The sequence below is a fragment of the Rattus norvegicus genome, chromosome 7 (genome assembly GCF_021556685.1).
Source record: "Rattus norvegicus strain SHRSP/BbbUtx chromosome 7, alternate assembly SHRSP_T2T, whole genome shotgun sequence".
Lineage (NCBI taxonomy): Eukaryota > Metazoa > Chordata > Mammalia > Rodentia > Muridae > Rattus > Rattus norvegicus.
The window spans coordinates 20,793,657-20,815,955 of record NC_141540.1 but is presented as its reverse complement, the minus strand read 5'-3'; the positions used below and the strand labels follow the sequence as shown (position 1 = coordinate 20,815,955).

The following is a 22,299-nucleotide window of genomic DNA, read 5'->3' as shown; positions in this document are numbered from 1 at the left end:
TAGAGGTCCTTGATAGACTTGAACTTGAGCTTTGTACAAGGAGATAAGAATGAATCAACTTGCATCCTTCTACATGCAGACTGCCAGTTGAATCAGCACTATTTGTTTAAAATGTGGACTTTTATTCACTGGATGATTTTGGTGTCTTTTTTCAAAGACCAAGTGGCCATAGGTGTGAGTGTTTATCACTGGTTCTTCAATTCTATGTTTTTAAACTACCTCCACATCTCTATACAAATACCATGCAGTTTTTAATCACTATTGCTCTGTCGTACAGCTTGAGGTCAGGGATGGCAATTCCTTCAGAAGTTCTTTTAGTATTGAGAATTTTTTGTTGTTGTTAGCCTGTTTTCTTTTTCATTTATATTCCAGATGCATTTGAGAATTGTCCTTTCTATTTCTATGAAGAATTGATTTGGAATTTTGATGGGGATTGCATTGAATCTGTAGATTGCTTTTCGTATGATGGCCACTTTTACTATGTTCCATGCTGATCCATGAGAATGGGAGATTTTTCCATCTTCTGAGGTCTTCTTCAATTACTTTCTTTAGAGACTTGATGTTCTTTTCATAACAGTTTTTTACCTACAGGTTTAGATTCACACCAGGATATTTTATATTATTTGTGACTATTGTAAGTGGTTCACTTTAATAATTTCTTTCTCAGATAATTTATCCTTTGAATAGAGGAAGGCTATTGATTTGTTTATGTTAATTTTATATGCATCAATTTTATGAAGTTGTTGATAAACTTTAGGAAGTCTATGGTCGATTCTTTGGAGTCACTTATGTATACTATCATATGATGTGCAAATAGTGATATCTTGATTTCCTTCTTTCCAATTTGTATCCTTTGGATCTCTTTTTATTAGCTAACTGTTCTGGCTAGAACTTCCAGTAATATATTAAATGAATATGCCGTATCTTGTCCCTGATTTTAGTGGGATTGCTTCAAGTTTCTCTCCATTTAGTTTGATGTTGGCTATTGGTTTGCTCTACATTAAGTTAATTATGAACTTTGAATTCGTGATACCTCCAACACTTTTACCACGAAGTAGTGTTGTATTTTGTCGAATGCTTTTTCAGTATCTAATGAGATGATCATGTGTTGTGGGCTTCTTTTTACTTTATTTTTTCTATATTTGATTATGTTAATGGATTTCTGTGTATTGGATCATTTCTGCATCTCTGGGATGAAGTCAACTTGATCATAGCGAATGATTGTTTTGATGTGTTCTTTGCAAGAAATTTTTTGAGTATTTTTGCATCAAAATTCACAACTGAAATTTGTTGGAAGTTCTCTTTCTTTTTTGGGTCTTTATGTGGTTTACTTATCAGTATAACAGTATCTTCATAGAACATATTAGGTAATGGTCTTTCTGTCTTTAGTTTGTGAAATAGTTTTTTTTTATTAATTTGAGTATTTCTTATTTACATTTCGAATGTTATTCCTTTTCCCGGTTTCCGGGCAAAAATCCCCCTAATCCCTCCCCCTCCCATTTGAGAAGTATTGGTATTAGATCTGCTTTGAAAGTCTGATAGAATTATGCACTAAAACCATGGGACTGTTTAGATGGTTTATCTGATCCTGATTTAACTTTGATACCTGGTATCTGTCTCAAAAATCACCCCTTTTATCTAGGTTTTCCAGTTTTGTTGTGTATAGGGTTATGTAGTAGGATCTTTTGATTTTTCAGTTTCTTCAGTTTCTGCTGTTATGTCTCCCTATTCATTTATAAGTTTGTTTATTTTGATTCTGTCCCTATGCCCTCTGGTTATTCTGGATAAGTGTTTATATCTCTCTTGATGATTTTCTCAAAGAAAAGAAAAGAAAAGAAAAAAGGAAGGAAGGAGGAAAGAAAGAAAGAAAGAAAAGAAAAAAAGAAAAGAAAAGAAAAGAGAACAGAGAAGAGAAAAGACAAGACAAGACTCCAGGTTTGGTTGATCTTTTTGTATATTTCTCTTTTTTCTGTTTGGTTGATTCCAGCCCTGAGTTTAATTATTTACAGTTGTCTACTACTCTTGGATGCATCTTCTGCTTTTTGTTCTAGAACTTTCAGGTATATTTTAAGTTCAGTGTATGCTCTCTCCAATTTCTTTATGGAGGCACTCAGATCTATAAGTTTTTCTTAGCACTGCTTTCACTGAGTCCTATACTTTTCAGTATGTTATGCACTCATTTTCATTAAACTCTAAAATGTCTTTAATTTCCTTCTTTATTTCTTCCCTGACCAAATTATCATTGAATAGAGAGTTGTTCAGTTTCTGTATTGTCTGGGGCCAACCGGCCTGCTTATGACTTTCTTTGCCTGAGCTTTATGTTTTCCACCTCATGGGCCCTTGTTTCCAAAAAACATACATGGGGGTTCTTGTTCCTCTTGGCCCATCCATTCCCACTTACTTCTCCAGGGTCTCCGTTGATCTCCCATGGGCTCGGACACAGTATATGTGGGCTTTCTGGTTTGTTGTTTTTGTTTTTTATATTGTCATTGTTATTGAACACCAGCCTTAATCTGTGGTGATCTGGCAGGATACAGAGAACTATTTCACTCTTCTTGTATTGGTTGAGGCTTGCTTTGTGTCTGATTATATAGTCAATTTTGAGAAGGGATCATGAGATGTTGAGAAGTTATAATCTTTTGTTTAAGGATGAAATGTTCTGCAGATGTCTGTTAAATCCATTTGGGTCATAAATTCTGTTAGTTTCACAGTGTCTGTTTAGTTTCTGCTTAAATGATTTATCTATAGGTGAGAGTGCGGTGTTGAACTCTCCCAATACTATTATGTGAGGTACAATGGGTGCTTTGAGCTTCACACTTCTACCAATGATTGACTATACATACAGAAGTTGTATCTCTATTGAAAGGCCTTCTTTAGGGAATGTAAATATTCCAATGTTTTCTAGTGCTGGTAGAAACAACATTCAGGAAAGACTTAATGGAAGTTTAGAAAGCCAATTCAAAGCATTTCATTTGACAACATTTAAGCAGTCATATTACATATCAGAAGAGGTTAAGATCCTTTTTTCCCCTTGCTCTGCTGATGTATACTGTTTATTTTCTCTTTTTTTCATTTTCTTTACTAGACCTTTTAATTTACATTTCAAATATTATACTCTTTCCTGGTTTTCCATCCATAAACACCCTATTCCATCTGCCTTCCCCCTACTTCTATGAGGGTGTTCCGCAACCCAAACGCTCATGCCTTCCCAGATCCCCACCCTGACATTCCTCTACACTAGAGGGAGATGGGTTCAGCTTTGGTAGGACCAAGTGCTTCTCCTCCATTCGTGCCCAATAAGACCATTCTCTGCTACATATGCAGCTGGAGCCATGGGTCTGATCATGTGCACTCTTTGGATAGTGGTTTAGGCCTTAGGAGCTCTGGTTGGTTGGTATTATTGTTCTTATAGGGTTGCAAAACCCTTCAGCTCCTTCAAACTTTTCTCTAACTCCTTCAAAGGAGATACCATTCTCAGTTGAATCATTGGCTGTGAGCATTTGCCTTTGTATTTTTCATGCTTTGTCAGAGCCTCTCAGGAGACAGCTATAAGAGGCTCCTCTCACCGCAAAATTTTGCATCAGCAATAGTGTCTGTGTATGGTGGCTGTATGTATATGGGCTGGATCCCCAGGAGGGGCAGGCTCTGAATGGTCATTCCTTCAGTCTCTGTTCCAAACAACCTACATATCGCCTCCTATGAATATTTGTGTTGCCACTTCTATTTTTTCTCCATCCTTATTAAATTGAGTATTTTGTTTTTACATTTCAATTGTTATTCCCTTTCCCAGTTTCCAGGCCAACATCCCCCTAACCCGTCCCCCTCAAATTCTATATGGCTGTTCCCCTCCCCATCCTCCCCCCATTACCACCCTCACCTACAATGGGGGTTAAGTCTTGGCAGGAGAAAGGGCTTCCCCTTCCACTGGTGCCCTTACTAGGCTATTCATTGCTACCTATGCAGTTGGAGCCCAGGATCAGTCCATGTATACACTTTGGTTAGTGTCTTAGTCCCTGGAAGCTCTCGTTGGTTGGTATTGTGGTTCATATGGGGTCTCATGCCCCTTCAAGTTCTTTCAGGCCTTTCTCTGAGTCCTTCAAGGGGGGTCCCGTTTTCAGTTCTGTGGTTTGCTGCTGGCATTCGCCTATGTGTTTGCCGTATTATGGCTGTGTCTCTCAGGAGAGATATACATCCAGTTCATATCAACCTGCACCTCTTAGCTTCATCAATCTTATGTAGTTTCGTGGCTGTATATGTATGGGCCACATGTGTGGCACACTCTGAATGGGCATTCCTTCAGTCTTTTTTCTAAACTTTGCCACCCTATCACCCTCAAAGGGTATTCTCATTCCCCTTTTAAAGAAGGAGTTAAGCATCCACATTGTGGTCATTCTTCTTGAGTTTCATGTGTTCTGTGCATATAGGGTAATTCAAGGATTTGGGCTAATATCCACCTAATAATGAGTGCACACAATGTGTGTTTTACTGTGATTGAGTTGCCTCACTAAGGATGACATTTTCCAGTTCCATCCATTAGCATATGAATTTAATAAAATCATTGCTTTTGTTAGCTGAGTAATATTCCATTGTGTAGATGTACCACATTTTCTGTATCCATTCCTCTCTTGAAGGGCATCTGGGTTCTTTCCAGCTTCTGGCTATTATAAATAAGGCTGCTATGAATAAAGTGGAGGATGTGTCTTTGTTACATGTTGGGGCATCTTTTGCATATATGTCCAAGAGAGGTATATCTGGGTCCTCAGGTACTTCAATGTCCAATTTTCTGAGAAACCTCCAGACTGATTTCCAAAATGGTTGTACCAGTCTGCAATCCCACCAGGATTTGAGGTGTGTTCCTCTTTCTCCACATCCTCGCCAGCATCTGCTGTCAACGGAGTTTTTGATCTTAACCATTCTGACTGGTGTGAGGTTGCATCTCAGGGTTGTTTTGATTTGCATTTCCCTTATAACCAAAGATGTTGAATATTTCTTTAGGTGCTTCTCAACCACTCGGGATTCCTCAGCTGTGAATTCCTTGTTTAGCTCTGAACCCAGTTTTTAATAGGGTTGTCTCCCTGCAGTGTACCTTCAGGAGTTCTTTGTATATTTTGGATATAAGCCCTCTATCAATTGTAGGATTGGTAAAGATCTTTTCCCAATCTCTTTGTTGCCATTTTGTCCTAACAACAGTGCCCTTTGCCTTACAGAAGCTTTGTAGTTTTATTAGATCCCATTTCTTGATTCTTGATCTTAGAGCATAAGCCACTGGTGTTTTGTTCAGGAAATTTTCTCCAGTGTCCATGTGTTCCACTTATTCTTCTGTTAGTTTGAGTGTATCTGATTTGATGTGGAAGTCCTTGATCCACTTGGACTTAAGCTTTGTACAGGGTGATAAGAATGGATCAATCTGCATTCTTCTACATGCTGACCTCCAGTTGAACCAGCACTATTTTCTGAAAATGCTATCTTTTTTCCATTGGATGGTTTTGGCTCCTTTGTCAAAAATGAAGTGACTATAGGTGTGTGGGTTCATTTTTGAGACTTCTATTCCACTGGTCTATCTGCCTGTCAATGTACCAATACCATACAGTTTTTATCACTATTGCTCTGTAATACTGCTTGACTTCAGGAATAGTGATTCCCCCAGAAGTCCTTTTATTGCTGAGGATAGTTTTAGCTATCCTGGCTTTTTTGTTATTCCAGATGAACTTGCAAATTGTTTTGTCTAACTCTAGGAAGAATTGGATTGGAATTTTGATGGGGATTGCATTGAATCTGTAGATTAGTTTTGGTAAAATGGCCATTTTTACTATATTCACCCTGCCAATCCATGAGCATGGGAGATCTTTCCATCTTCTGAGATCTTCAATTTCTTTCTTCAGAGGCTTGAAGTTCTTATCATACAGATCTTTAACTTGGATGGTTGAAGTCACACTGAGGTATTTTACATGACTTGGGACTATTATGAAGGGTGTCATTCCCTAGTTTCTTTTTTGGCTTGTTTCTATTTTGTATAGAGGAAGGGTACTGATTTGTTTGACTTAATTTTATAGACAGCCACTTTGCTGAAGGTGTTTATCAGGTTTAGTAGTTCTCTAGTGGAACTTTTGGGATCACTTAAATATACTATCATATCATCTTCAAATAGTGATACTTTGACTTCTTCCTTTCCAATCTATAACCCTTTGATCTCTTTTTGTTGTCTGATTGCTCTGGCTAGGACTTCGAGAAATATATTTAATAAGTACTGAGAGAGTGGGCAGCCTTGTCTAATCCCTGATTTTAGTGGGATTGCTTCAAGTTTCTTTCCATTTAATTTAATATTAGTTACTGGTTTGCTGTATATGGCTTTTACTATGTTTAGGTATTGGCCCTGAATTCCTGTTCTTTCCAGGACATTTATCATGAAGGAGTGATGAATTTTGTCAAATTCTTCCTCAGTACCTAGTGAAATGATCATGTGCTTCTTATCTTTAAGTTTGTTTATATAGTGGATTACATTGATGGTTTTCCATATATTAAACCATCCCTGCATCCCTGGAATGAAGCCTATTTGATCATGATGAATGATTGTTTTGATGTGCACTTGAATTCAGTCTGCAAGAATTTTATTGAGTATTTTTGCATTGATATTCATAAGGGAAATTGGTCTGAAGTTCTCTTTCTTTGTTTGGTTTTTGTGTGGTAATTGTGCCTTCATTAGAGGTATTCAGTAGTGCTCCATCTGTTTCAATTTTGTAGAATAGTTTGGATAGTATTGGTATGAGGACTTATAATGACTATTCCTATTTCTGTAGGAGTTATGGGCTTATTGGAATGGTTTATGTGTTCCTGATTTTACTTTGGTACCTGGTATTTGTCTAGGAAATTGCACATTTCCTCGAGATTTTCAAGTTTTGTTGAATATAGGCTTTGTAGTAGGATCTGATAATTTTTTTGAATTTCCTCTGATTTGTTTTTATGTGTGCCTTTTCATTTCTGACTTTGTTAATTTGGACACACTCTCTGTGTCCTCTGGTTAGTCTGGGCTAAGGATTTATCTATTTTGTTGATTTTCTCAAAGAACCAGCTTTTGGGTTCTGTCGATTCTTTGTATGGTCCTTTTTGTTTCTACCTGGTTGATTTCAGCTCTGAGTTTGATTATTTCCTGCCTTCTACTCCTCCTGAGTGTATTTGCTTCTTTTTTTCTAGAGCTTTTAGGTGTGGTATCAAGCTGCTGATATATTCTCTCTCCTGTTTCATTCTGCAGGCACTCAGAGCTATGAGATTTCCTCTTAACACAGCTTTCATTGTGTCCCATAAGTTTCGGTATGTTGTGCCTTCATTTTCATTAAATTCTAAGAAGTCTTTAATTTCTTTCTTTATTTCTTCCTTGACAAAGTTATCGTTGAGTAGAGCATTGTTCAACTTCCATGTGAATGTGGGCATTCTTTCCTTATTGTTTGTGAAGAGCAGCTTTAGACCATGGTAGTCTGATAGGACACATGAGATTATTTCTATGTTTCTGTATCTCTTGAGGCCTGTTTTATGACTGACTATATGGTCAATTTTGGAGAAAGTACCATGAGGTGGTGAGAAGAAGATATCCTTTTGTTTTAGAATAGAATTTTCTATAAATATCTGTTAATTCCATTTAGTTCATGACTTCTCTTAGTCTGTCTATGTCTCTGTTTAATTTCTGTTTCCATGATCTGTCTATTGATGATAGTGGGATGTTGAAATCTACTATTATTGTGTGAGGTGCAATGTGTGTTTTGAGCTTTTGTAAGGTTTCCTTTATGTATGTAGGTACCCTTTTATTTGGAGCATAGATATTTAGGATTGAGAGTTTGTCTTGGTGAATTTTTCCTTTGATGACTATGAAGTGTCCTTCCTTATCATTTTTGATAACTTTTGGTTGAAAATCAATTTTATTCGATATAGAATGTCTATTCCAGCTTGCTTCTTCGGACCATTTCCTTGGAATTTTGTTTTCCAGCCTTTTACTCTGAGGTAGTGTCTGTCTTTGTCTCTGAGGTGTGTTTCCTGTAGGCAGCAAAATGTTGGGTCCTCATTGCATATCCAGTTTGGTTATCTGTGTCTTTTTATTGGGAGATTGAATCCATTGATGTTGAGAGATATTAAGGAATAATAATTGTTGCTTCCTCTTTTATACTTAAGCATCCACACTTTGCTTGTCCTTCTTAAGCTTCATTTGGCCTGTGGATTGTGGCTTGAGTAATCTGAGATTTTGGGCTATTATTCACTTATCAGTTAGTGCATAACATATGTGCTTTTGTGACTGGGTTCCCTCACACAGGATATTTTCTAGTTCCATCCATTTGCCTATGAATTTCATGAAGTTATTTTTTTATAGTTATGTATTTGTTTTAATAGTACCATTGTGTAGATGTACCATATTTTCTGTATCCATTCTTCTGTTGAAGAATATCTGAGTTCATCCCAGCTTTTACCTATTATAAATAAGGCTGCTATGAACATGGTTCCTTTTATATACTGGACTATCTTTTGGGTATATGCCCAGTAGTGGTATAGCTTGGTCCTCAGGTAGTACTGTCCAATTTTCTGAGCAGTACCAGCTTGCAATGCCACCAACAATGGGGAAACTTTTTCTCTTTCTCCACATCCTCACCAGCATCTGTTGTCACCTGAGAGTTCATCTTAGCCATTCTGTCTGATACAAGGTTGTATCTCAGGTTTGATTTGCATTTCCCTGATGACTAAGGATATTGAATATTTCTTTAGGTACTTGTCAGCCATCCAATATTCCTCAGCTGAGAATTCTTTGTTTAGCTTTGTATCCCATGTTTTAATTGGATTATTTGATTCTCTGGAGTCTAATATCTTATGCTGTTTGTATATATTGGATATTAGCCCTCTATGGAATAAAAGACTGTTAATGATATTTTTCCAATTTGTTGGTTGCTGTTATGCCCTAATGACAGTGTCCTTTGCCTTACAGAAGCTTTGCAGTTTTATGAGGTCCCATTTCTCAATTCTTTATCTTAGAGCATAAGCCATTGGTGTTTTGTTCAGGAAATGTTCCTCAGTGCACATGTGATCGAGACTCTTCCCCAATTTTTCTTCTATTAGTTTGAGTGTATCTGGTTTGATGTGGAGGTCCTTGATCCACTTGGACTTAAGCTTTGTACAGGGTGATAAGAATGGATTGATTTGCGTTCTTTGACATGCTGATCTCCAGTTGAACCAGGACCATTTGGTGAAAATGCTATCTTTTTTCCACTGGCTGGTTTTAGCTCCTTTGTCAAAGTCAAGTGATCATAGGTGTATAGGTTCATTTGTGGATCTTGAAACCTATTCCATTGATCTACATGACTCTCTCTGTACCAAAACCATACAGTTTTGTTTTGTTTATTTTTTATCACTATTGCTCTGTAATTCAGCTTCAGTTCAGGGATGGTGATTCCCACAGAAGTTCTTTTATTGTGAAGGGTAGTTTCTATATGCTGGGTTTTTGTTATTCCAAATTAATTTGCATATTGCTTTTTCTAATTATATGAAAAAATGATTTGGAATTTTGATGGTGATTGCACTGAATCTATAGATTTTTTGGCAGGATGTCCACTTTTTCAATAGTAATCCTGCTAATACTTAACATGGGAGAGCTTTCCATCTTCTGTGCTCTTCTTCAATTTCTTTCTTCAGTGACTTTAAGTTTTTGTCATACTTATCTTTCACTTGTTTGGTTAGAGTCACACTGAAGTATTTTATATTATCTATAACTACTTTGTAAGGTGTTATTTACCTAATTTCTTTCTGAGCCTGTTTGTACTTTGAGTAGAGGAAGGCTACTGATTTGTTTGACTTAACTTTATACCCAGCACTGGGCTGAAGCTGTTTATCAGGCTAAGTTGTTCTGTGGTGGAACTTTTGGGATCACTTAAGTATTCTATAATAGCATCTGCAAATATTGATATTTCAACTTCTTCCCTTCCAATTTGTATTCGTTGACCTCCTTTTGTTGTCTAATTTCTCTGGCTAGGACTTGGAGTACTATATTGAATAAGTAGGTAGAGAGTGGGCAACATTCTGTAGTCACTGATTTTAGTGGGATTGCTTCCAGTTTCTCTCCATTTAGTTTGAGGTTAGCTATCGATTTGCTGTATATTATTTTACTATATTTAAATATGGGCCTTGAATTCTTGATATTTCCAAGCCTTTTAATGTGAAGGGGTGTTGAATATATCCAATGCTTTATGAGCATTTAATATTATAATGATGTGTTTTTTTTCCTTTGAATTTGTTTTTATAGTGGAATACATTGATGGATTTTCATATATTGAAAAATCCATGCAACCCTGGGATGAAGCCTACTTCATCATGATGGATGATCATTTTGAGGTGTTCTTGGATTCGGTTTGTAAGAATTTTATTGAGTTTTTTTGTGTTGATATTCATAAGGGAAATTGGTCTAAAGTTCTCTTTCTTTGTTCGGTCTTTGTGGGGTTACATATAAGCATAATTGTGACTCAATAGATGGAATTGGTTAGTGTTCTTTCTGTTTCTATTTTGTGTAATAGTTTGGACCATATTAGTATGAGGTCTTCTATGAAGTTCTGATAGATTTCTACAGTAAACCCATCTGGTTCTGGGCTTTTTTTCGGTTGGGAGATTTCTAATAACTGCTTCTACTCAATGATAACTTGGTCAAGGAAGAAATAAAGAAGAAATTAAAGACTTTTCAGAATTTAGTGACAATGAAAGCACAACATACCCAAACTTATGGAACTCAATAAAAGCAGTGCTAAGAGGAAAACTCATAGTTCTGAGTAATTCCAAAAATAAATTGGCAAGAGCATACATTAGTGTCTTCACAGCATACCTAAAATCTCTAGAAAAAAGAAGCAAATATATCCAAGAGGAGTAGACAGCAGGAAATAATCAAACTCATGGCTGAAATCAACTAAGTAGAAACAAAACAAACTATATAAAGAATCGATAAAACCAGAAGCTGGTTCTTCGAGAAAATCAACAAGATAGATAAATCTGTATCCAGACTAACCAGAGAGAACATAAAGAATATCCAAATTAACAAAATCAGAATTGAAAAAGGAGACATAACAGTATCTGAGAAAATTCAAAAAGTCATCAGATTCTACTACAAAAGCCTATATTCAACAAAAGTGGAAAATCTGAATGAAATAGACAATTTTCTAGACAGGTACCAGGTACCAAAGTTAAATCAGGATCACATAAACTATCTAAACACTTTCATAACTGTGGGATTGCAGGCAGTGAAAGGTACCATTATTCCTGGTCAAGACAAGTTGAATCCTTGGGATACCCTAAAAGGGATGGCAGGTGCATTCCCTTTCAGCTCAGAGCCTCACTCACTGCAGCCCCCCACAAACTCCTATATAGAGGATTGAGACAGACCAGTCCCATAGAGCAGTAACCTAAACCCCTCCCAAACAGGTGAGGCTATGACCACAGGTTACATAGGCTCAAAACAGATCAGTCATAGAGACAGGACCATGCCCCTGAATACGTAGATGTGGTCTTCCCTGGCTCTAAGGCCAAACCAATAGGAATTAACTGCTGTCAGACACTGACCCATTTAAAAAACGATTTAACTGTCATGTTCAGAATTAAAGGTGTGCAAGAAATATTCCATTATCTCGGGACTTCTGTCTTAAGAGCTGTAACACCTCTACTTGGGGAAGAGATCTTCTCTCCCCAAAATCACTGCTAGAAGCTTCCCTTCACCCCTTGAAGGCTAGTCATTCTCCTGCTGGCTCAGCCGGGGCCAAGCAACTAAGGTGAAGTAGGACCAGCAGTGGAGGTGGTGGAAGCAGTCTCCTCTCCCCACCTAAGTTCTCTCCTCTTTTCCTGAACACACACAGCTAACTGGGTGAGATATCTCCAGGCGAGATCACTCTGGCACCAGAGCACTATACATAACTACCAAATAGTTGATTCTTATGCAAGTATAGGAGAAAAGATTGTGGGACCAAAGGGGCTTGGAATTCAATATTAAGAACAATAGTGTTAACTCACGTGAACCCTTGGACTCTCAGAATCTGAACTACCAATTAATGAACATGCACGTGCTGAACCTAGTCCTCCCAGTATATGTAGAGGATGTGAAGCATAGATTTCATGTAGGTCCCAAACAATTGGCACAGTGACTATTACAAAATATGTCTTTCTAGCTGGGCTTCTATATTTCTCTAGCCTCAATGGTAGAGAAAGCACCTAGCCTTGGAGAGACTAAATATCAGGGTGGGAGGACAAACATTTCTGTGCCAACCAGCTCAGAGGAGAAGGGGCAGTGGGTGGGGAAAACATTATTGGAGGAGATGACCAGGAGTTGGACAGTGAATTGGTGGTATAGAGAATAAGTAAAATAATAATAAAATTAAATTTAAAAATAAGTCCACAGTCATGAAAACTGTGGCACCTTGTAATATTAAATACTTTATTGATCATATTTACATATACGCTGATTCATGCTTTGAGGTAATTCCTAATCATGATCCCTAGTGTTAATGATTTTGACAGTTGAAAGAAAATGTATGTAACAATCACAATGTATATAAATTCACAATGAATCAATGAGTAACAAATTTTTCTAGTATGATAGGCCACTGTACCATCAACAACATTGTAATGAGATTTGATTCTCAGAAAACTCAAACCAGCTGGATGTTTTTGTTCATGAAATCATGGTAACAAAGCAAGACATTCCTAGGGGGAAATCAGAATGTAATTAATCAGAATGTCAAAGGAGAATGTAATTAATTAATATAATATTCAAAATATTTCTACATAGGACAGGTCCTTATTGATGAACTCGCCACAGCTTAACTCCTGAACTTTCAGAAATACCAGTGGCGCATTAAGCATTTTTATATCACTGAAGACATATATTCATAAATATAAAATTCTAATACTAAGCATTACTTTCAGTGTATTATGATACAAATTTGCTCTATCTGTAGATACTAATTCTCTGTACCTATATTATGGTAAACCTTAAATTACATAGAGCCTTCAAATCATTTCCTCAATTTCCAGATAATAATTCCTCATTACATTCATTGCCAAAAAGTTGATATAAATCAAAATCTATTAAAAGAACTTAAGTTTTCTACCTATATCTCCTAATGAAGTAATCTCACATTGCTGAAAAATTATTATTCTGGAAAATGATGATGAAAAATTTAAATCTAATTAAACATTTTTGAAAGTGCCACATAAGAATAATAGTCTAGTTTTATAAATAATACCAGTGACTTAAGGACCCAATTTCAGCAGAGGATTCTCTTAATATTCTTTGTAAGCATCCCTTTTTACCAAGCACAGTTTCAAAATCACCTGGACCAAGGACATCATATTCAAAGCATATTTGTATATATATGGTTTCACTTCTGGGATCCATGTAAAGAACAATGCTGCTCCTAGTGGGAAATAAGAAGTCAATTAAAGGCAAGGGAGAAGGAAATTAAATGAAGTTATTATAAATGTATAATATATAATATATAAATATATAAATGTATGATATATTATAAAATTAATTGAAGTAGTTTATATATAAATATATTTATAATAAACATGTGCATATATGTTATAAACCATGTAACATAACATTTTGTAAATATGGGTACCCCTCATTCAGCCCCTGTCAGGTCACCCTAATCTTCCTCAATAACCCAAGTCCTCATCCTTTCTTATTTCTCTCCTTATAAACCACTAATGTCTAAAAAATAAAATAAATCCTAATAGTAAAATAAAATGAGATAAAAACCCACAACCAGAAAAGAAAATATCAAAACAACCAGCAAAATGAAATATCCAAAGGAAAAGCTCTAAAAAAACATATAAACACAGTGACAAGCCTATTCTTACACAAAGAGATCCCTTAGAAACTCAAAAGAGTAAATCTCAAGAGATAAGCAAAATAAACTCTTGATAGATAAGCACATCTGTTAAGTAAGAAAAGACATACAGGCAAACATGAAACAATAATACTCCCAAACTGTCACTGAATTGACTTTCTTTTGGCCTACAAATTCTGTGAAGAACTTGAATTTAAATGTGTTTTTATGAATCATGTCTATTTTGGAGTAAACTAATTTTTCTTTTCTAAGCAGTTGTCAATAGAAGATATCTTCTTGGTTAGTGAAGAAATGGACATTGGTTTGTGTCTATTTCATGTATTCAGCAAGCACAGTCTGAATACATACTCTCAGTATCTGTGAAAGCATACTTACAAAATATTTTCTAAGTCAACATTGGGAGATTGATTGTATAATTCCTTGAAGAAATTTACCTGTAGGATATGAAATATATGTTTGAGAATATAGTTTCTAATAACCCTGCTAACTAAGGGTTTTATGTAGAAAATAATGCATCTCCATACAAGACACTGACATTTTATATTCTATTTCATGACTAACTTTTTTTTGTATGCCAAGTTTAATACAAGCAAAATGATTTGAAACAAAAGAATGTACTTCCTGCTTACTTTCTCTATAATTTCTCAAAAATAAAATTCAGAATGTCCCTTGCAATGCAAAAGTAAAAATATGACTAAAAGACATGATGAAATGGAAATTAGTCTTGGCAAGAGAAATCAGGATTATATTCCTGAGCCACTGCCACCATATTCATGACTACAATGTCTAGTTCTCCATAGAGATTCACTTCTGCTCTTTCTATTCCCACACTTCCAATACCTATAGGTCCTTGTTGAGCACAAATCCTAGAATAATCTTTGACCCTGCACAGATAAGACCTTAGTATGTAGTCCATTTTCACCCAGGAATTGTACAATACTCTGATGAAGACCTACATACACACAGAGTAAAATTATTACAAATGAATGTATTCTTTTCTTCCTGATCACATAAAATTTCAAACCCATGTATAGGTTTCTTGAGAAAAGTGAGATTACAAATTTATATCATGATAAAACTTTGAAATCATACTGACACCTTAGAAAGTGTTTCGTTTGGTTGAATGTCCGAGTGACATGGATCACACCTGAGACTCTGGGATTTAGTGCCAGCAAGGATCCTGCTGTTCAGACCATTGTCCCCTCTTCAAAATTTTTATTCACCAAATGCTCTCGACAAAATTCACAAATTTTCAATATGTTAAGTTACTTTGAAAAAATTCCTTTCAAAATATTTTGTGTCACTACCATATAAGTTTAATGAACATAATAATTCAAATTTTCTATGTGATGATATTTTTGATGAAGAAATTGCTGCATTCTTGGTCCTTGAACCACAACACATTTTCTTTTTCAAGCAGAAATATTAAAAAAAGTTAGTTCTAATCTTTTGTTCTCAATGGCAAATATCACATAGCATAGAAACTCTCAGTGTCAAATCAGTAGAGCTGCTTAAAAGTATAAATATTTAGAGTATTTGATAAATATTGAGAACATTGATTCAACTTTCAGAGTTTCCAGCTAAAAGACATGGTGACCCTTAATCAACTGGAAATCCAATCCTGTAGGATCCTACATTTTTTTCTGTCCTCCTGGACTATTGCATGGAAACTATGGACATATATACATGCAAATAAAACATATACAAATATTTTTGAAATTATATAATAATAGTGAAATGTTAATCCACTTTTACCTCAAGTTCTTTCTGTGGAAGTAAAAGTCTTAGCCAATGGTGATTGTACCACTACTGCCAGTTGCTGTTTCACCAATTTGTGAAACTGAGGTCACAAATTGTCTAGCTATCCTTTTTTACATGTTTGCCTGCTTACTTGAAAAATGTAAGATGATCTTTCAGGAGATTTATCATTAAGCTTAACATAAATTATATATTTAGACAAAATAAATATTAACACCTATGCCCCAGACCCTTGATATTCTGTGCCTTTTGTGCAATCTTCAGGATGGTTTATGATACAAACTGGATGTGAAGGGTCATTCTTATGAATTACTTTAATGCCATCTTTCTTTTCCTCAGTACTTACAAACCATAAAGCTACATCTTGCCCACAAAACAAAGTCAAATATTATAAGGAAAATCATTAATTCCAAAGTATAAGATTCAGACACTCCTGTTGATGTGGAATGAAGAACATTCCATGTGCATAATATCATATCAGAGATATAGGAAACTGTGCAGATTTCATCACTGTGTACGATCAGATATAGTACCATCCACAGTAGGTAAAATTCCGTGTACTCTGTGGTGTCTGACACAAGGAAAACATCAATAAATCCCATCAATTCCAGAACAACTTATTAGGGCCAAGTCTAGATTCTTGAGAGTTGTGTTAAAGAGATTGATAATCTCTGGGATTGATACAGAAATTTTTTCACTTATTAAAGTGATAAAATGTGAGCTCCTTCAACACAGTGTACTAATTTATACTATATATATATATGTATATATATTTTGCAACCAGATATTTTACTAATATCCACTTCTAACCATGAATCTTGTTTTAAATAAGTTTACCAATACTCTGATGAAACACCATGATGAAAAACAACTTGTGAAAGAGATAATTTATTTGAGTGACATAACAGAAGTGCTAGGTTATGGAGGAAAGGAAAGGTACAACCTTGACAGAAAACTGAAGGCAGCATATTATGCAACAGGTCATGAAAAAGTACTTCTCACTGGCTTACTCCTATGGATTTATTTAGCCATATATATTATATAAATCAGGACAAGAAAAGGGCAGGTGGAACCAAGCTCAATATAGGGCTTTCCTTACAAAAACAAATATACAAAAAAGAAATTCCATACATGCTAGCTTGGGACAAACAGGCATAAACCAGTAATTGCAGATCATGAATACTGTTCTGAATATTGATGCTATTAGAAACATTTGCTTGTACACAGTCCTATTGTTATTTTCTCTTCAGACTTAATTGATTTACAATAATTGTATCAGTACCAAAGAGAGTCGTATATCAGTTATAACTATTATTGCACAATTTATAGCATACTATCATGGGATCTTCCTTTTAATGCAAATTCTAAATTTTGTTACATTTACATGGTTAACAAAGGAAACTACTACATACCTAAGGATGACCGTGAATTTCAGACCATCTTCTCTCTCTTGCCTGAATGTTGGAATTATAGGTGGGTTTCACCACGCTCTGCTTCATCTGGTGCTAGGAATGAAACCCAGGCCCTTGTGCATACCAGACAAGCTTTTACTAACTGTGCTATGTAACTGCCCTGTTTGTTTTTTCTAATAAATCTCATTTAAACCACAAAATAATTGGCCAGTATAAACTGGACTGAATGGATTTAAAGAAACATGGAGGATTGAAGGAAGGGAGAGGTGGGAGAAAGGGAGAAAAGGAGAAAGAAAATTCAAGGTCAGGTGAGTAGGAAGCAGGGTATAATCTGAAAGAGGGTGTGAATATGATCGAAAGACACTGTATGGAATATTGCATAGTAAAGTTTATAATTAAAAAGTCCTCTGTTGAAAGGCATCTGGAGTGGCTAGGCAGGGAGTGGTGTATGCATGGGATGGGGAGCACTCTCACAGAAGAAGGGGGAGGGGGCTGGTACAGTGGATTTATGGACAGGAAACTGGGAAAAAGGATAACATTTGAAATGTAAATAAATAAAAATCATCCAAAAAATTAGTTTCCCAAAGGAAAAAAAAAAGCAAACTCTAAGATATACTCTCCCCATTATGTCTTCATCTAGCATAGCAAATTTAAAGTAAAAGATAGAGCAAATACATTCCCTACTTTAATAATATCTAGATGAATTTTTCATGAAGACAGACAAGAAAATCCAAATAATTAAGTTCACAATCAAAAAAACTGTGGCACCTTTACAAGGCTTTATTTACAAGGCTTTATTGATTATAGATAAATACATCTCAAGATTTATTTGACTTGAATTTTGATTATGATTTCCACAAATATTAATTTTTTTCTGTTGTGTAAAAATGTGTTTGAAAATCACAATTTTAAAGTTCAAACTCACTCAGTACCTAAGAAATTCTAATAATGTAGACATTAGATTGTCAAAGACAGTAAAACAAGACTTTTTTAGATAACTCAAGTTAGTTCGATGCTTACATTTTGGGGATTGTGGGAAAATGCAAGCTGCCCCTAGTAGAAAATCAGAAAGCAATTACAGGCAATGGAGAAAGATATTAATTGAGATACTATTCAAAAGTATTTCTGTAAGGTGGCCTTATAGAGGAAGTTTCCCAGATTGACTCTTGAAATTTAGGACAAACCAGTGCATCACCAAGACCCTTTTGTATTATGCATTATGAATGAATGTATAATGATAATACTAAGCATTAATTTTGGTTTAGCAATATAGGTAATTGCTCCTGTGTAGATACTGATACACTGTAGCTAGATTATGGCAAAGCTCAGGCTAAATAGAATGCTCAAAAAGTTTTCTCATTTTCCAGAGAATTTTCCATCAGTACAGTTATTGCCACAACATGAATTTGAACCCGAATCTCTCCAAAGAAATTATTCTTTTCATCCTGTATATCAAAATGGAGAAAATCAATTTTCTCACTCTGTTGAAAAATTGCTGTCCTTGAAATGATGAAATTGTGAAATTTAATTAAATTTCTTTTAAAATCCATTTAAGTAGAATACATGATTTTTAAGTATAATACCAGTGTATTCAAGATACAATTTCAGCAAAAGATTCCCTCACTAATCTTTCTACAAAATCCTTTTTACCCCAAACATTATTCCAGATAACATGGGCCACGAATATTAGATTTAAAGTATATATCATCAAACAATACAATATAATATAATGTTGTACAATATAACATACTTTGATAAGCGGTCTTCTCCATTTGCACTTAAATACTTGCAATGTCCCACAACCCCACAAGTCCACTGCATATTTTATTTGTTATTATAAAATGATCAGGAGTCTAAAGAATAATAGATAAAATAACATAAGATAAAATAAAACTACATACAACCAGAATAAAAGATGAAAACTATGATAAAATATATCTAAACCAAAAGACAAGAAACATATTTAGGTAGAGTGACAAACATATTCCTACACACAGAAATCCCATAGCAAACCAAAAATGGATATCATGATAAAAAGTGAACTATCTGTAAGGGAAGAAAAGGTATACAAAGAAAAATTTATGAGGCAAAATCTCTGCAACAATGGCACCAAGTTAGCTTGGATTTTGCTATCAATAGCTGTGTATGCCATTGCACTCAGTGTGTTTTATATAAAGAGTGACGCTGTATTAGTGCAAACTAATTTTTTTCTTTGTGAGCTGTTATCAATTGGAATAATATTATGTGTAATGAACAGGTAGGTGTGCACTTCTGTTATCAGGACTAGAAGAACAGGTGGCTCAGAGGAATGCATTCTATGTAAATGTTGCACGGTATCTATGAATTCATACTTACAACAACTTTCATAACTAAATGTTGGAATTTTTTAACAGTATTTCCATCAGTTTTAAAAATTCACCTGCAAAATATAAAATGATTGTCTTAGAACATAGCTTTGAACAATCCTGCTATCTAAGGCTTTAACATAGAAAAACAAAACATCACAATATTAAAAGCTAACATTTTAATTTGCATTCCATATCTATGATTTGTCAATTTAACATGAGCAAACTGATTTGAATCAAATGCTAATAAAAAGAGTCCTTCTTACTTTCTTTCCATATCACTTCTCATAAACAAAATTCAGAATACCCCCTCAATTAGAGAAATGAAAACAGGATTAAAAGACATAAGGAAGAGGAAGTTTGTCCTGGGACTAGGTAAGAGGATTATATTCCTGAGCCATTACTGTTACTTTGAACACTACAGGATCTAGTCAGGCAGATAAATGAACTAAAGTTCTTTCCTTTGCCATACTTCCCACAATCCAAGGTTCTTGTTGATCACAAACACCAGAATAATCTTTGATACTTCAGAGGAAACACCTTAGTCATGCAATCCATTCCCTGAGTCTTGTACTTCAAGGTATTTTTTACTTTATCCCATGTTATTGTCAGACTTCAAACAAAAATTTAAACACCAATATTAGTTCTAATCTTTTGATCAATGGCAAATATAAAATGACATAGACACTGTCACTGTCAGAGAAATGGGTATTTAAAATTAAAAATTTAAATCTGGAGTAATGGATCAGTATTAAGAGCACTGATTCATCTTTCAGAATTCCCAGCTAACAGACATCATGGATGTTATGCACATGTAATTCCACACCCACAGGATCCAACATCTTTTTTGGTATCCAGTGGCTAACATAAACGTATATGCATATAATACGCCCATAAACATGAAAAATTTATGAAAATACATAGCAATAATGTTAGATTAATCCATGTTATCTTAGGTTGTCACAGTAGAACTTAAACTTGAGATACTGGCAGCTGCTTCACTGCTCCTATTCCTTACTTCACTCTATTTGTGAAACTGGAGTCTTTAGATGGTCACCCATTTCTCTGAAATTTTCTTTTGGTCTTGTATCAAAGACTCTGGTGGTGCACAGTAGAGCCAAAAATCCCCATGGGAAAGTTATCCATAGACTATAGAGTTTATAAACCTTTTCCATATGAGGAGCTCTTCTTCTAATCAAAAGGAATTATTGATCAAATGTCTAAAAGCATTATTCAAAATCTGTGGCATGAAACTAACCAAAATGAAAGACCACTTCCTTTTGATAAAATGTCTTTGAGATAACCTCCTGGATCATGGCATATGACACTTATAACCTCAAAACACGGTTGCATATTGCTTAACTTGCCCACTACTAAGAAAACTGGGAAGATAATCCCCCTCAATGCATCCTGATTATCATAATGGCCATCTGTCAATGTGTGGACCACTGTAAAGAGGACACAGAGAAGGCATTGTCTTCCCTACTCTAATAAGTCTAATGATGACTGAGGACTGCTTTGTAGTAGACCTTGAAGTACTTTTGAAAACGCTCTTCCCATAAAAAAAAAGGAAAAATATTGATGACAAAATAAACTCAGAGCTCAACAATACCTGTCACCTCATTTCTTAAGGCCTGACAGCACAAAGCTATAACACGTGAATTTCAAGAATTATGGACAGGATTTTTGCATTGTGTGATAACACAGCTGATCTAAAACTAGTTTTTCTTTTCATTGATTTTCATTTTGTTATTTCACTCTATTTCTGGAAATAAGTCATAATCAACTGTCCCTTCATGGGAAACAAATTTGATGGGAGCTAAATTTTTAGTTCAAAACTAAACACACTGAAGACTTAAAACACTAAGTCATTGTCGTTTAAATTTCCAAAGGTATTAGTAATTCATTATAAAAATCATAGTTTACTGGTAGATTCAGACACAGATATCTTAAAATAATGTGTGATAAATAAAGTGAAATTTGACTACTTGGGGATAACAAATTGCTCCTAAAATAGAAAGAGAAAACCTTTGACATATATAGTATATAACATAGGTGTGCAGAAATTTACAGCTGAATTAAACCAGTCTATGTATCATCAATGTATGTTAACCTCAGAATTAAAGTGAAAAAATTGTGATGTTTTGGAAACAGAGTATGTTCTTTCATCAGTAAGTGAAAAGCTGTGGATTCCTACAACGTTAATGAAGTTTAGATTTAACCAGGGCAGATTTTCTGAAATTCTTAGCTGCTGACATGAAAAAAAGACTCTTTCTGACCTTAATCTTAAAACTAAAATGACCCTAAAATTAAAATGTCAACACCTCATCCTAAACTTCCTTTAAAACGTCATTCAGGAGTGTATAATTTCTGATTACAGGTTCATGTGCTAGAACCTCAAAGATAAACACTATAGATGGATTTTGGCCACTTTGGATATTGGGAACATATCCCATTGTGCTGCCTACATTTTGTAGGCCTTCACAGCCAAGATTAAATTAGAAGAGGCTTGCCTTGAATGTTTAAAACAGAGACACAGGAAAGGCAAGTACCCTTAGGGGACCAACTTCACCAGAATTGCCACCGCACCAAACAGTCTGTCCCTGATGCTGAAGGGGCTTCTGTTGGAAAACAGATAGTCATTAACTAGTCACTAACATTAAAGATGGAAAATGACTGCACTCTTTAAACTTAAAACAGGCCAGCCCTATGCCTCAAAGGAAGAAGAAAAATGGTTCCAATAGAGGCTTTGTGGTTGTCTAGCATCTCAGAATTTTCTCAATGAAAGATAACAATTCATATAGGTAACAAACCATTTAAACAAACTTTACCATATGCACTCTTCCTGCAACCTATGGAATATTTTTGTGTTTTCTATTAAAAAAAGAGGTGTGTGTGTGTGTGTGTGTGTGTGTGTGTGTGTGT

At 35.1% G+C, this 22,299-nt stretch overlaps 1 protein-coding gene across 1 annotated transcript in view; it reads right to left on the bottom strand.

Moving 5' to 3' along the window:
• LOC148004489 (uncharacterized) overlaps nucleotides 1-22,299 on the bottom strand; it is a 190,425-nt gene that overhangs the window by 23,775 nt on the left and 144,351 nt on the right. The window contains exons 6-9 of the mRNA XM_087559376.1: nucleotides 19,385-19,448; nucleotides 17,030-17,122; nucleotides 14,235-14,293; nucleotides 13,339-13,421 (exon numbers count right to left, since the gene is read on the bottom strand). The gene's annotated coding sequence lies outside the window, so the exon portion shown is untranslated. The remainder of the gene's footprint in view (nucleotides 1-13,338; nucleotides 13,422-14,234; nucleotides 14,294-17,029; nucleotides 17,123-19,384; nucleotides 19,449-22,299) is intronic.